The sequence below is a fragment of the Tympanuchus pallidicinctus genome, unplaced genomic scaffold (assembly GCF_026119805.1).
Source record: "Tympanuchus pallidicinctus isolate F22 unplaced genomic scaffold, pur_lepc_1.0 scaffold2, whole genome shotgun sequence".
Lineage (NCBI taxonomy): Eukaryota > Metazoa > Chordata > Aves > Galliformes > Phasianidae > Tympanuchus > Tympanuchus pallidicinctus.
This window is the reverse complement of record NW_026294721.1, coordinates 7,519,421-7,533,451: the sequence shown is the minus strand read 5'-3', so window position 1 is coordinate 7,533,451 and position 14,031 is coordinate 7,519,421. Positions and strand designations below refer to the sequence as shown.

At 55.8% G+C, this 14,031-nt stretch overlaps 1 long non-coding RNA gene across 6 annotated transcripts; it reads right to left on the bottom strand.

Annotated features, from left to right (window-relative positions):
* Positions 1-3,129: 3,129 nt before the first annotated feature.
* Positions 3,130-13,362, bottom strand: LOC128080215 (uncharacterized). 6 transcript variants are annotated; one of them, XR_008206545.1, is made up of 4 exons: positions 13,170-13,362; positions 12,275-12,357; positions 9,836-11,166; positions 3,130-3,688 (listed from the first exon to the last, which is right to left on the bottom strand). It is a non-coding gene; the product is annotated as an uncharacterized LOC128080215 (long non-coding RNA). The 6 variants fall into 6 exon arrangements; XR_008206548.1 differs by lacking the exon at positions 9,836-11,166 and adding an exon at positions 7,349-9,116 and having other exon boundaries at positions 3,134-3,250; positions 13,170-13,358; XR_008206543.1 differs by lacking the exons at positions 3,130-3,688; positions 9,836-11,166 and adding exons at positions 4,107-5,019; positions 7,245-9,116 and having other exon boundaries at positions 13,170-13,360.
* Positions 13,363-14,031: the final 669 nt, after the last annotated feature.

The following is a 14,031-nucleotide window of genomic DNA, read 5'->3' as shown; positions in this document are numbered from 1 at the left end:
CTTGGAAAAGCAAAGCCTTCTGTGGCTCAGCATGACACGCTACCAGACCATGTTTTCCTCTGAGGTTTGTAGCACAGAGACATTGCCCCAGTAATGTAATTTCAGTCTAGGAATGTCTACAGAATGTATTTACAATTGAAAAAAAATGGAGAAGAAAATCACTGAGAAACCTCAGGCATGTTACTGTGGCAGGATGATAAAACACAGAATACATGACAAAATAGGATTTTAAACAACTTTGACATTTCCACCTGAGCTTTCTAATGTCTGCGCTGGTATAAGGCAGGGATCCCTGGCAAGTGCACGCTGCTGTGCAAGATTAACAGAGGAGGGATGAAATTTTCCCAAGCTGTGAAGAGGCGCTGCCCAAGTACGATGATTGGCCATCATTACAGGCTGTGTCTGACAAGAAATGTGGGAACCTTGTCAAGGACCTTATCTTAGCGTAGGGAACTGTGCACTAACACTTGGGATTTATATTCTAATGCTCAGAGGAAAAAATGCTGACCTCCTACAGCATGCTGAGAAGTGAGGGTATTAGAAGGTGAATACCGGGGCTTAATTCAAGGAAAGCAAATAGGGAAAGTGAATTCTTACAGATATTCAGCTAGTCCCTCCCAGATTCCAGAGCATCTTACATTACTGGACCTATATTAAGCTGGATACATAGAACTTCCACTGAAGGGAAGCAGCTGCTTTATGTTGGGTTGGGTTCTGGGAAGAATAAGGCTCCATGTCTCAAGAGAGCAAAACCACTTGTTAAAGTTCAATGCCTGTGGCATAATCAACATAGGTGTCAGAAATACAGTTTTTCACATTTGCAATAACATCAGAAATTACACCCCAGTGCTTCAGCAGAAATTGTGTATTGTGGCACACTGGTAATTTCCAGACTAAAATTGCATAGGGGCTGTGCAAAACGAACACGTTACAGCCTCCCTGTTTCTGTGTGGTTTACATCAATGCTTGAACCAAAGGTCTGGGTGCTGACATCGTTGGTTTAAAACATGAAATCCTTGAATATTTCTAAGAACAGTTTATAAAACCTTTGCCAACTACCTGTAAGTACAAATTGCAATACGTATCTGCATTTGTTCTCTTACCATGTGTGTGCTGCTAAGTTACCAATGCCTTCCCTGCACCCTGGTCAAGCTGTAGCTGTTACGGTTTAGCATAGAGGAGTAGGATTGGATGGGTCGAGTGGTGGAACACTAATGCACAGGTAATCTACAAAAGTGAAATACCTGATCTAGTTCAACAAAACAAGTGGATAAAGTCTCTTTGGTATGGAGGACAACAGCCACCACCCAAAATACTATCCTGGGCATTGAAAAGCAAGTCTTGCTCCAGTGCAGTACCCCAGAAAGATTTGAGTCAGACTACGGGACTCATATCCGAAACAACCTAAGCAAACCTGAGCCAAAGGTCAGGGACCAAGGTGCATTATTTAGGTGACACAAAATGATGGAGAAGGCCATAGCATAGCTCAAGATCCAATGCTGGGTGAGAACAGGCAGTAACTTGAACTGCATGATGGCAGTGGCTAAGCAATACTGTAGGCCACAATCACAACAGTTGTTATATACCTTGTTAAATGTGTTACATTAACAACCACCAGGTTAAAGAACACTACCTTCAGCTGGAACCAGAACTATGTTATGCAGTAACCCGGTGTTGTGAAACGTTCTTCCAATACTGAAAGACAATGAGGACAGCTTGACCTCAACATCACAAATTAATGAATTTAAAGGACAATTTACATAAGTGGAAAATAAACTGTGGGAATCACAGGTAAAGCTAAATACTAAGAATGTATAAAAAAAATGATAGGGGCATGAGCAAGACACCAGTGGTATGGAAAAAGAGGTAGAATACCCTAATTCCAGCGGAGACAGCTGCTTTTCAGAGCAAAAATTAAGATGCCACATTTTTTTCTTTACTCCTAAAATTAAAGTAAGTGGATAACACACTGAAATTTTTAGTTGAAGCTAAGGTATAGAGACAAGGAAGTTTTAGTTGTCACAGCTTCTCCTACAGGCAAGGAGAGTCCTAAACTGGACAAAGAGAAATTTATTCAACAGCATGACATCAAACAAAGTCTGGGGAAAAAAAAAAAAATAAAAATAAAGCAGTGCAGTAGGCAGGCTGGCACACTCCTGTATGAGCAATTGCACGCACAGCACTTCTCATACATGTATGAATATTAACTATTTAACCTTTTGTTTCCCGCTTTCTTTTCTCTACATCAGAAAACAGATGTCTCAAACCATAAGCTGAACTTAATTTTTTTTTTTTTCCTTACCCCCTACCCAGATCTCAATAAAATAAGTTATTGGCAAGATTAAATAAAAAAAAAAAAAAAAAAATACCAGAAAACAAGCAACAGATGAAGTTAAACCCCTCAGAAGGTGAAAAACAAAAAAACCAAAAAGGAATGAGAGGGGAAAAAAAAAAGCAGCAGACATAACACAGATACAAGTCACAAGGACTCAGAAACCTGTATCACCCATGAGCACACCCACTTTAGCAAATAAAGCAGAGAAAAAACCCAGTACTTAATAAACAAAACTGAAAAAATCCAAAGGAAGAAGAGTTGAGAAAAGTCATTCCGCAAGCAAAGATAGCAGATACAGATAACCAAAGGCCCCATTCAAAAGACAGGGAGAACAGCCCAAGTTCCCAGCTGAAGAAAAAGTAAGACTAAAACCACAAACTTGAAAAGCATAACAACAACTACAAAAAAAACCAGAAACAATGACAAGCAATTAAAATGAAAACATATTTAATAAAAAAGGAAAAAAAAGCAGGTACAGAGCTACCAAGTTTTCTTATTATTGTTATTTAATGCTAAGACCTCGAACCAAAACACAGCTACAACTAACGTGACACGACTGTCATTTGCCGTCGCCCTCTCATGCTTCTTGTCACGAATTTACAGGCATCATTATTCCTTCTTCTGCAGCAGCACCTGAAATCAAAAAAGGTCACCATCAGACCTGAGCAGCAACAACTCCTCCACCGGCAGGAAACCGGGACCCCACGTCCCGAGGGAGCTCCACACACAGCCACCCAGCCAAGGAAGACTTGGCGTCCCACACCCCCCATCCGCCCCAGCAAAAAAAACAACTCGGAGCAGCTTATCTCACCACACTGATGCACCGCGGCGTTCCAGCCGGTGCTGCGCGGGGAGCAGGGGCGGGCAGACTGGGCAAATTGAGCTGGGCACGCTAAGCAGCAGCCAAAGAGTCACCTCCCCTGCTTACAGGGGGCTCCAGGCACCGCTACCATCACAAAGGGCCTGAGAACTCAGGGCGCTGCCGGACCCCAACTTACAGGGCAGCCCAGGTCGTACAGGCCAAGGGAGGCTCCTCCTCTCCCAGTCTGGGGCATCGTGAACCCACACCCCGCTAACGGGGCGGTCACCCCGCACAGGCTGCCAGCGGAGCACAAAGACTCCCAAACCCAGACCCTGATTACAGGCGGGTCCGTGACACCCTGCAGGCCACAGAGCTCGGTTTCCCCCCCAGCAGCAGGAACGACTCTCAGCAGCCAGGCAGTGGGGCAGCACAGCCAAAGGCTGGGATCCCAGCAAGGGCACAAGCCCAGACCCAAATCTCTCCGCCGGCACCTCTAAAAGGCCCAGGCCACAGACACCCGCCTGAGTACAGGGGGGGCCCTCAGAACACACCTCACCAAGCACCCACAGAAGGGGCACACGCAGCCCTGCCTACAGGACGGTACCCCACACCTCACCATTCCCACAAAGCCCCACGGAGCACGAGGCTCCCGCCAACGCCCGAGGTACGGGCCGGCCCGCCCAGCTGCGGCGCAACAATGCATCTTCAGGAGCCACCTCAACCCGCACAGCAGGGAGGCCACCCCAACCACAAAGCAGCACCTCAACCTGCACCCTCTATCAGGCCAGGGAGGGGTCATTCCCACCAACTGGATGGCTAAAGCAGCCGGCTGCAGCACGGCAGACACCCCAGACCTGATTACAGGCGGGGCGGGCTGCTCCGGGGACAAGAGGGGCGGCACAGCTTGCAACACACGCCCCGAGTACAGGGCGGTCACGCCGCCAGCAACACAGGCAGCCACGCAGGGACGGGCCCAAGCCCTGGCTACAGAGCAATCCTCGGCCACGGAACCACCATGAGGCTCCGGTCTGGTCTAAGAAGAAACAAACAAGGGGCAAGACAGAACGCTCGCTGCCCTCGTGGGACTAAGAGGGAACACTCCCTCCTCCTTGCGGCATGCACCAAGTCCTCCATTCCCCCCTGGGAAGTCCAGGCTAAGCTGCAGCCATTTTTAGGAAGACCTAAAGGGAAAGCTCAATCGCTCAGTCACTCCACAAACACCAGGAGAGGAAGGGGAACGCACACACACAGACGTGGCTTTCCAGAAGGGAAGGACAACTCAGCGCAGCCAATCCCTGGGAATAAACCCACACCCACGAGCAACAGACAAGAGCCTGTGTTTGTCCCCGGGCCGCACGGAGGCCACGGACCTCAACGTGCCAAGGGGCTGAGTTCCCAGGTAAGGCCAAAGGCCAAGTGACGCGACACGCACCCCGAGTACAGGGCCGCCACGCTGACAGGCCACCAGCAGGCAACAGCGCTGAGCGGCCAGAGGAAGAGGGGCGGGGAAAACGGCACTGCCCTGCTTACAGGGTGGCCGTGGGGTCCAGCGAGCTCCGTTTCCCACTCGGGTGCGGAGAGGCGGCTCTCACCCTGCTTACAGGGCGCCACGCTCCCCAGGCAGCCAAGGAGCAACAAGGCAAAAGGCCAACTACAGCAAAGACCCGAGCCCTGCTTACAGGGAGGTCACCCAGCACACAACCGGCCAGGTCACCCACGGTGCCGGCCACGCTCCATCGCAGTACGACTATGCCCCAGGGACAGGGAAATGCTTTTGCCCAGAACGCCTCTCCCTTTCCCCACGCGCAGTCTCCTGCTTCCTCTCCTTGCTCCCTCGTCTCGCACTTCCAAGCGCCGCTCCTTCTTTCTTCTGCAGCAGCTCCTGAAATCAAAAAAGGTCACCATCAGACCTGAGCAGCAACAACTCCTCCACCAGCAGGAAACCGGGACCCCACGTCCCGAGGGAGCTCCACACACAGCCACCCAGCCAAGGAAGACTTGGCGTCCCACACCCCCCATCCGCCCCAGCAAAAAAACAACTTGGAGCAGCTTATCTCACCACACTGATGCACCGCGGCGTTCCAGCCGGTGCTGTGCGGGGTGCAGGGGTGGGCAGACTGGGCAAACTGAGCTGGGCATGCTAAGCAGCAGCCAAAGAGTCACCTCCCCTGCTTACAGGGGGCTCCAGGCACCGCTACCATCACAAAGGGCCTGAGAACTCAGGGCGCTGCCGGACCCCGACTTACAGGGCAGCCCAGGTCGTACAGGCCAAGGGAGGCTCCTCCTCTCCCAGTCTGGGGCACCGTGAACCCGCACCCCGCTAACGGGGCGGTCACCCCGCACGGGCTGCCAGCGGAGCACAAAGACTCCCAAACCCAGACCCTGATTACAGGCGGGTCCGTGACACCCTGCAGGCCACAGAGCTCGGTTTCCCCCCCAGCAGCAGGAACGACTCTCAGCAGCCAGGCAGTGGGGCAGCACAGCCAAAGGCTGGGATCCCAGCAAGGGCACAAGCCCAGACCCAAATCTCTCCGCCGGCACCTCTAAAAGGCCCAGGCCACAGACACCCGCCTGAGTACAGGGGGGCCCTCAGAACACACCTCACCAAGCACTCACAGAAGGGGCACACGCAGCCCTGCCTACAGGACGGTACCCCACACCTCACCATTCCCACAAAGCCCCACGGAGCACGAGGCTCCCGCCAACGCCCGAGGTACGGGCCGGCCCGCCCGGCTGTGGCGCAACAGTGCATCTTCAGGAGCCACCTCAACCCGCACAGCAGGGAGGCCACCCCAACCACAAAGCAGCACCTCAACCTGCACCCTCTATCAGGCCAGGGAGGGGTCATTCCCACCAACTGGATGGCTAAAGCAGCCGGCTGCAGCACGGCAGACACCCCAGACCTGATTACAGGCGGGGCGGGCTGCTCCGGGGACAAGAGGGGCGGCACAGCTTGCAACACACACCCCGAGTACAGGGCGGTCACGCCGCCAGCAAGACAGGCAGCCACGCAGGGACGGGCCCAAGCCCTGGCTACAGAGCAATCTCGGCCACGGAACCACCATGAGGCTCCGGTCTGGTCTAAGAAGAAACAAACAAGGGGCAAGACAGAACGCTCGCTGCCCTCGTGGGACTAAGAGGGAACACTCCCTCCTCCTTGCGGCATGCACCAAGTCCTCCATTCCCCCCTGGGAAGTCCAGGCTAAGCTGCAGCCGTTTTTAGGAAGACCTAAAGGGAAAGCTCAATCGCTCAGTCACTCCACAAACACCAGGAGAGGAAGGGGAACGCACACACACAGACGTGGCTTTCCAGAAGGGAAGGACAACTCAGCGCAGCCAATCCCTGGGAATAAACCCACACCCACGAGCAACAGACAAGAGCCTGTGTTTGTCCCCGGGCCGCACGGAGGCCACGGACCTCAACGTGCCAAGGGGCTGAGTTCCCAGGTAAGGCCAAAGGCCAAGTGACGCGACACGCACCCCGAGTACAGGGCCGCCACGCTGACAGGCCACCAGCAGGCAACAGCGCTGAGCGGCCAGAGGAAGAGGGGCGGGGAAAACGGCACTGCCCTGCTTACAGGGTGGCCGTGGGGTCCAGCGAGCTCCGTTTCCCACTCGGGTGCGGAGAGGCGGCTCTCACCCTGCTTACAGGGCGCCACGCTCCCCAGGCAGCCAAGGAGCAACAAGGCAAAAGGCCAACTACAGCAAAGACCCGAGCCCTGCTTACAGGGAGGTCACCCAGCACACAACCGGCCAGGTCACCCACGGTGCCGGCCACGCTCCATCGCAGTACGACTATGCCCCAGGGACAGGGAAATGCTTTTGCCCAGAACGCCTCTCCCTTTCCCCACGCGCAGTCTCCTGCTTCCTCTCCTTGCTCCCTCGTCTCGCACTTCCAAGCGCCGCTCCTTCTTTCTTCTGCAGCAGCTCCTGAAATCAAAAAAGGTCACCATCAGACCTGAGCAGCAACAACAACTCCACCAGCAGGAAACCGGGACCCCACGTCCCGAGGGAGCTCCACACACAGCCACCCAGCCAAGGAAGACTTGGCGTCCCACACCCCCCATCCGCCCCAGCAAAAAAACAACTTGGAGCAGCTTATCTCACCACACTGATGCACCGCGGCGTTCCAGCCGGTGCTGTGCGGGGTGCAGGGGTGGGCAGACTGGGCAAACTGAGCTGGGCATGCTAAGCAGCAGCCAAAGAGTCACCTCCCCTGCTTACAGGGGGCTCCAGGCACCGCTACCATCACAAAGGGCCTGAGAACTCAGGGCGCTGCCGGACCCCGACTTACAGGGCAGCCCAGGTCGTACAGGCCAAGGGAGGCTCCTCCTCTCCCAGTCTGGGGCACCGTGAACCCGCACCCCGCTAACGGGGCGGTCACCCCGCACGGGCTGCCAGCGGAGCACAAAGACTCCCAAACCCAGACCCTGATTACAGGCGGGTCCGTGACACCCTGCAGGCCACAGAGCTCGGTTTCCCCCCCAGCAGCAGGAACGACTCTCAGCAGCCAGGCAGTGGGGCAGCACAGCCAAAGGCTGGGATCCCAGCAAGGGCACAAGCCCAGACCCAAATCTCTCCGCCGGCACCTCTAAAAGGCCCAGGCCACAGACACCCGCCTGAGTACAGGGGGGCCCTCAGAACACACCTCACCAAGCACTCACAGAAGGGGCACACGCAGCCCTGCCTACAGGACGGTACCCCACACCTCACCATTCCCACAAAGCCCCACGGAGCACGAGGCTCCCGCCAACGCCCGAGGTACGGGCCGGCCCGCCCGGCTGTGGCGCAACAGTGCATCTTCAGGAGCCACCTCAACCCGCACAGCAGGGAGGCCACCCCAACCACAAAGCAGCACCTCAACCTGCACCCTCTATCAGGCCAGGGAGGGGTCATTCCCACCAACTGGATGGCTAAAGCAGCCGGCTGCAGCACGGCAGACACCCCAGACCTGATTACAGGCGGGGCGGGCTGCTCCGGGGACAAGAGGGGCGGCACAGCTTGCAACACACACCCCGAGTACAGGGCGGTCACGCCGCCAGCAAGACAGGCAGCCACGCAGGGACGGGCCCAAGCCCTGGCTACAGAGCAATCCCCGGCCACGGAACCACCATGAGGCTCCGGTCTGGTCTAAGAAGAAACAAACAAGGGGCAAGACAGAACGCTCGCTGCCCTCGTGGGACTAAGAGGGAACACCCCCTCCTCCTTGCGGCATGCACCAAGTCCTCCATTCCCCCCTGGGAAGTCCAGGCTAAGCTGCAGCCATTTTTAGGAAGACCTAAAGGGAAAGCTCAATCGCTCAGTCACTCCACAAACACCAGGAGAGGAAGGGGAACGCACACACACAGACGTGGCTTTCCAGAAGGGAAGGACAACTCAGCGCAGCCAATCCCTGGGAATAAACCCACACCCACGAGCAACAGACAAGAGCCTGTGTTTGTCCCCGGGCCGCACGGAGGCCACGGACCTCAACGTGCCAAGGGGCTGAGTTCCCAGGTAAGGCCAAAGGCCAAGTGACACGACACGCACCCCGAGTACAGGGCCGCCACGCTGACAGGCCACCAGCAGGCAACAGCGCTGAGCGGCCAGAGGAAGAGGGGCGGGGAAAACGGCACTGCCCTGCTTACAGGGTGGCCGTGGGGTCCAGCGAGCTCCGTTTCCCACTCGGGTGCGGAGAGGCGGCTCTCACCCTGCTTACAGGGCGCCACGCTCCCCAGGCAGCCAAGGAGCAACAAGGCAAAAGGCCAACTACAGCAAAGACCCGAGCCCTGCTTACAGGGAGGTCACCCAGCACACAGCCGGCCAGGTCACCCACGGTGCCGGCCACGCTCCATCGCAGTACGACTACTCCCCAGGGACGGGGAAACGCTTTTGCCCAGAACGCCTCTCCCTTTCCCCACGCGCAGTCTCCTGCTTCCTCTCCTTGCTCCCTCGTCTCGCACTTCCAAGCGCCGCTCCTTCTTTCTTCTGCAGCAGCTCCTGAAATCAAAAAAGGTCACCATCAGACCTGAGCAGCAACAACTCCTCCACCGGCAGGAAACCGGGACCCCACGTCCCGAGGGAGCTCCACACACAGCCACCCAGCCAAGGAAGACTTGGCGTCCCACACCCCCCATCCGCCCCAGCAAAAAAAACAACTCGGAGCAGCTTATCTCACCATACTGATGCACCGCGGCGTTCCAGCCGGTGCTGCGCGGGGTGCAGGGGCGGGCAGACTGGGCAAATTGAGCTGGGCACGCTAAGCAGCAGCCAAAGAGTCACCTCCCCTGCTTACAGGGGGCTCCAGGCACCGCTACCATCACAAAGGGCCTGAGAACTCAGGGCGCTGCCGGACCCCGACTTACAGGGCAGCCCAGGTCGTACAGGCCAAGGGAGGCTCCTCCTCTCCCAGTCTGGGGCATCGTGAACCCGCACCCCGCTAACGGGGCGGTCACCCCGCACAGGCTGCCAGCGGAGCACAAAGACTCCCAAACCCAGACCCTGATTACAGGCGGGTCCGTGACACCCTGCAGGCCACAGAGCTCGGTTTCCCCCCCAGCAGCAGGAACGACTCTCAGCAGCCAGGCAGTGGGGCAGCACAGCCAAAGGCTGGGATCCCAGCAAGGGCACAAGCCCAGACCCAAATCTCTCCGCCGGCACCTCTAAAAGGCCCAGGCCACAGACACCCGCCTGAGTACAGGGGGGCCCTCAGAACACACCTCACCAAGCACCCACAGAAGGGGCACACGCAGCCCTGCCTACAGGACGGTACCTCACGCCTCACCATTCCCACAAAGCCCCACGGAGCACGAGGCTCCCGCCAACGCCCGAGGTACGGGCCGGCCCGCCCAGCTGCGGCGCAACAATGCATCTTCAGGAGCCACCTCAACCCGCACAGCAGGGAGGCCACCCCAACCACAAAGCAGCACCTCAACCTGCACCCTCTATCAGGCCAGGGAGGGGTCATTCCCACCAACTGGATGGCTAAAGCAGCCGGCTGCAGCACGGCAGACACCCCAGACCTGATTACAGGCGGGGCGGGCTGCTCCGGGGACAAGAGGGGCGGCACAGCTTGCAACACACGCCTCAAGTACAGGGCGGTCACGCCGCCAGCAAGACAGGCGGCCACACAGGGACGGGCCCAAGCCCTGGCTACAGAGCAATCCCCGGCCACGGAACCACCATGAGGCTCCGGTCTGGTCTAAGAAGAAACAAACAAGGGGCAAGACAGAACGCTCGCTGCCCTCGTGGGACTAAGAGGGAACACCCCCTCCTCCTTGCGGCATGCACCAAGTCCTCCATTCCCCCCTGGGAAGTCCAGGCTAAGCTGCAGCCATTTTTAGGAAGACCTAAAGGGAAAGCTCAATCGCTCAGTCACTCCACAAACACCAGGAGAGGAAGGGGAACGCACACACACAGACGTGGCTTTCCAGAAGGGAAGGACAACTCAGCGCAGCCAATCCCTGGGAATAAACCCACACCCACGAGCAACAGACAAGAGCCTGTGTTTGTCCCCGGGCCGCACGGAGGCCACGGACCTCAACGTGCCAAGGGGCTGAGTTCCCAGGTAAGGCCAAAGGCCAAGTGACGCGACACGCACCCCGAGTACAGGGCCGCCACGCTGACAGGCCACCAGCAGGCAACAGCGCTGAGCGGCCAGAGGAAGAGGGGCGGGGAAAACGGCACTGCCCTGCTTACAGGGAGGCCGTGGGGTCCAGCGAGCTCCGTTTCCCACTCGGGTGCGGAGAGGCGGCTCTCACCCTGCTTACAGGGCGCCACGCTCCCCAGGCAGCCAAGGAGCAACAAGGCAAAAGGCCAACTACAGCAAAGACCCGAGCCCTGCTTACAGGGAGGTCGCCCAGCACACAACCGGCCAGGTCACCCACGGTGCCGGCCACGCTCCATCGCAGTACGACTATGCCCCAGGGATGGGGAAATGCTTTTGCCCAGAACGCCTCTCCCTTTCCCCACGCGCAGTCTCCTGCTTCCTCTCCTTGCTCCCTCGTCTCGCACTTCCAAGCGCCGCTCCTTCTTTCTTCTGCAGCAGCTCCTGAAATCAAAAAAGGTCACCATCAGACCTGAGCAGCAACAACTCCTCCACCGGCAGGAAACTCATCCCGAGGGAGCTCCACACAGCCACCCAGCCAAGGCAGGTGCTTTTGCCCAAAAATGCCTTTCCTTTGCCTCTTCTTAACACTTTATTCCTCTTATTGGAATATTATTATTATATATCTTATTTATTCTCATTAGAGATCAGCACCAGCAGACTAGAAGTAAAGCTAACATGGTATTAACAAGTGGTATTTCTTTACTCTTCTGTATGACTACCAGATTAGTTGACAAGGAAGCTCAACCTCTCCGAGTTCTGGTTCTACATTTACACAGTTATGACCAATGTATGCTACACACTGACATATACATTCAACCCTTTTCAAAGTCTCATAGATATCTGCTTATGTCCCTCTGTGCGTGTTCAGTGATATTTAGAATGTGTGTGCGCACACCTACTTAGCCCCTCCCCCCCCCCCTTTTTTTTTCCCCCTATTAGAACCATCAGATTCATCACAGACAGCTTTTTCTCCGTTTCATTCTACTTTCCTTGTTCGGAAGATTTCCATTGTTTATTAGGCCATTGCCTGCTATTTTTTTTTTTTTTAAAGAAAAACTTATTTGAAACTGCAGAATACTTTCTCATTGTTTTTGAGGCATAACATCAAACTACTCCATTATGTCCACTGTCCAAAGTTATTGAGGAAAAACTGGACTGTTCTCCTCTTAACACTCCTGTAAAGTTTCTGTATCTGTTACTTATGAATGCTTTGCTTAACTAATACATTGTTTCTTTCTCAAACTTGCACACTAATCCCTAGTGCTAAACAAAGCAACCCATAGCAGTTCACACCAATTCATCTCCTTCTGAAGTCTTTTCCCATGCAGTTAGTGTTAACTTCCACATGAGATTTGCAGCTACCAACATTTTGGGCCATGTATTACATCCGTAGAACTGGGATGTCTTTAATCCCCAGCATGATAGCACGATGTTATTATGTGCAATACTTTAAAAAAAAAAAAAAAAACAACATACAAGCGTGACACCTTTATTTATCAATTTGTATTTCACAATACAGCCAGGTGTGTCTGCCCTTGTTCTACTTTACCTTCCTTTCTGAAGAGCTTCTTCCCCTACTTTCTCCACCACTGATCCAGCCCTTTCCTTCTCACTATCATCTTCCACTTCTTCCTAAGACAGAAAAGTAACCCCTACCTATCATCCTCCGGAAGAGATATTTTTTCCCTACTGCCGCTCGCCACCCCCAGGCACGGCACGTGGTTTGCCACCTCCCCTCCCCCACCGACCCCGCTCCTCAAATCGGGGCTGCGCTGCGTTGTTCCGCCCCGCGGTGCGGCGCCGCTTCCCTCTGCGCTCCCCCGAGCCGCGCACAGCGCGCGCAAAGCACCCGCCCCGCCCGCCCCCATTCCCTCAGCCCCGCTCGAAGCTCCCCGCAGCCACCCCGTCCTCTCACAGCCAGCCGGACGCAGCTCCACGCCCTCCTCCTCCCCCCAGCCCTCCCTTTAGCCCCACCAGTTCCCGCTCGACTCCCGCCCCATCTCCTCACAGCCTCACACCACGTCCGACCCACAGTTGGCCGATGCCCCTCGAGGCGTGCCACATCCCCCCACATCCCATCCCTTAGCCCCCGCTCGAAGCTCGTCTCAACCTCTCACAACCCGCGCCGTTTCACTAGGCGACGCCCTCCCCCACCAGCCCCTCACCTCAGCCCCGTCGCAGCCCGCTTCATTCCCGCCTCATCGCTTCACAGCTCGTGCCCGCCCGTGTCCAGACGGTTCCCACTGGACGCCCGTCCGTTCCCTCACCTCAGCCCTCCGGTCCACACTCGACGTCCCTTCCTCACTGCCCGCCCCCTCTCACTCACTGCCACCACTACCACCCTCACACAGCCCGCCCCTCGCCTCCACCAGATCCTGCTCGACTCCCGCCCCATCTCCTCAGAGCCCGCTGGTTTCTTCTCGGCGCCAGCCTCATCTCCTCACCTCAGCCCACGTCCCGCTTGCTGCCTTTCCCTCCAAGCACCTCAATTCCAGTCATGGCCTCAGGTGAACGTTTGTCCCTCAGTGGCCGCCCGCGCACCTTATATAGGTGCACCGACTGCCCGTCAGCCAATAGGAGCGCAGAACGCCGCCGTCGTTTCCCGCCTTTTTTGCTTGCAGCTGCTCTCGTTTCCCGCCTCGTCCTTCGCGCCCTTTCCACCTGAGCCGGGGTCATCTCAGGGTCACGCCCTCCGCCCAGCCTTTGCCGCCCATCTCCTCACAAAGCGAGCACCGGGCACAGCTGGGAGCGGGGGTCTCATTTTTTCCATGTCAGTGTTTGTTTGTTATGACAGTTCCATAAACATCGTGTTTCTTCCAGGGCAGAAGTTGCCCATTACTTTAATTAAAAATATATATTTTTGTTAATGGATTAGAGTGGTTCCTCCTGTCTCTGCCCCTACAGGAGAAATCTCGATCCTTGACTGAGGACTGCCCTGCACCCTCTCCTCATCCTGCTTTCAGCCCAGATCGGGTTAATCATGCTCTGATGTTTGGTCAGTGCTGAGCCATGGGCACATTCCCCATTAGAAGACTCCATCACTTCAAGCACATACCTAAGACAAATGCAGAGATCACTTGTGAAGAGATCTCTGTCACAGTGCCCAACTCACAGTCTAATGCTCTATTTTCTCTGGCCTCCCTTTCTTGGCTTTCTGCTTTTTCAGAGTGGCTTTATTCAGTGTGGGCAAGGCGTCTGGAAGAGCGGCCAGGTTTGGCTGGTGTGATGCTGACGGGTTGAAGAGCTGGCAGTTTGGAGATAGCTCCATTTGGAGCTGGCAGTTGACATAGTTTTGAGCTCAGTCTT